Here is a 2,056-nt window from a genome sequence, read left to right on the forward strand (position 1 = left end):
TCAGTTCATCCACTCAGTAATAAGAAGTGCCTGAGCCCTAGACAGAGCTTACAAAGTAATGGTAACTAAACTCTGAAGCCTGAGGCATCATCCTCAACCACTGAGAAGAGAAGTGGAATTTGACTATAATAATTAGCTGCTAACAACAAAAACAATTATGACAACAACTATTAAGCAAAAGAGAAAGAATCTGACCATAGGTAGCTACCGTGGAAACAGAGAAGATCTAGGTTCATTATCCAAAGAAGGTAGTGAAGCTAAAATAGAAACAAACAAACAAACAAAAAAAAAAACTCTTCCATTTTAAGGAAAAATTTCCAATGGTCACAAGTCCAAAAACAGTTCTCAGAAAAGTTAAAAAGCATTTAAAAATAAAATGGGAGAATTTAAAGAAAAATCTGGAGAAAAACAATCAGAACAACCCTAGAATATCAAGAAAATTATAAAAAGAAAGTCAACCAATGGAAAAAAAAAGAGATCCAATACTTTAAGGAAGAAAATAATTCCTGGTGCTGCGCCAGGCCCGCCTGCCCGAGAACTTCCCCAAGCCCTCCCTCCCTCCTGCTCCAAGCTCTCCCGTCCTTCCTGGGCCATGGATGGCGGGGATCTGACCAGCTTATTTCTTCGGGTATCACTAACGGGCCTTTTACCATGAGCAACTCGACTCCAGCTACAGCTAATGGGAATGACAGCAAGAAATTTAAAAGAGATCAATCTCCTTGCTCTCCTTCTCGTGTTCTCCATCTTCGTAAAATTCCAAATGATGTTACTGAAACAGAGGTCATATCATTAGGTCTACCATTTGGCAAAGTAACCAATCTCTTGATGTTGAAAGGAAAAAGCCAGGCATTCTTAGAAATGGCTTCTGAGGAAGCTGCTGTTACTATGGTGAGCTACTACACTCCAGTTACTCCTCACCTCCGAAGTTAACCTGTTTATATTCAGTATTCTAATCACAGAGAACTTAAAATTGACAGTCTGCCTAATCAAGCTCGAGCTCAAGCTGCATTGCAAGCAGTGAATGCTGTCCAGTCTGGAAGTCTGACCCTTACTGCAGCCCCAGGCATTGAAGGTGGAGTTCTTCCCGGGCAAAGCCCTGTTCTTCAAATAATTGTGGAAAACCTCTTTTACCCTGTCACTCTTGAAGTACTCTATCAGATTTTTTCCAAGTTTGGAACAGTCTTGAGGATTATCACCTTTATGAAGAACAATCAGTTTCGTGCCTTGCTTCAGTATGCTGAGCCACTGAATGCACATTATGCCAAAATGGCTCTGGATGGCCAGAATATCTATAATGCATGCTGCACTCTGCATATTGACTTCTCCAAGTTAACCAGCCTTAATGTGAAGTATAATAATGACAAAAGCAAAGATTTCACTCGCCTTGACCTTCCTTCTGGTGATCTCCAGCCATCCATTGATCCTACTATGGCTGCTGCTTTTGGTGCACCTGGTATAATTTCCTCACCATATGCAGGGGCTGCTGGATTTGCTCCTGCCATTTGACCCTCAAGCTACAGGTCTTTCAGTTCCAGCTGTTCCTGGAGCTCTTGGTCCTTTAACCACCACAACCTCTGCTGTCACTGGAAGGATGGCAATTCCTGGGGTTCCTGGTGTACCCGGAAATTCTGTTCTGCTTGTCAGCAATCTCAATCCTGATGCTATCACACCACATGGACTTTTTATCCTGTTTGGGGTGTATGGTGATGTACAACGTGTGAAGATTATGTTTAATAAGAAAATAATTCCTTAAAACTAGAATGGGGCAAGGGAAGTCAATGTTGTTAGAAGACACTAAGAAATAATAAAAATAAAATCAAAACAATGACAAAATAGAAGAGAATGTGAAACATCTCATTACAAAAACGGTTGCTCTGGAGATTGAGGAAAGGTGATAAAATTGAGGAGAAACAATACAAGAATTGTTGGGCTACTTAAAAATTACTCCTTAAAAAGTATCTAGATATAATATTACAAGAAATTAGTAAGGAAAATTGCCTTGAAGTAGTAGAAAGAGAGGTAAAATTTAAACAAAAAAAAATCCATCAATCACCAT

At 39.8% G+C, this 2,056-nt stretch overlaps 1 pseudogene; it reads left to right on the forward strand.

The window, feature by feature from the left end:
- Positions 1-539: 539 nt before the first annotated feature.
- Positions 540-1,753, forward strand: LOC140512295 (polypyrimidine tract-binding protein 3 pseudogene; annotated as a pseudogene).
- The last annotated feature ends 303 nt before the right edge of the window (positions 1,754-2,056 follow it).

This window comes from Notamacropus eugenii, chromosome 6 (genome assembly GCF_028372415.1).
Source record: "Notamacropus eugenii isolate mMacEug1 chromosome 6, mMacEug1.pri_v2, whole genome shotgun sequence".
NCBI lineage: Eukaryota > Metazoa > Chordata > Mammalia > Diprotodontia > Macropodidae > Notamacropus > Notamacropus eugenii.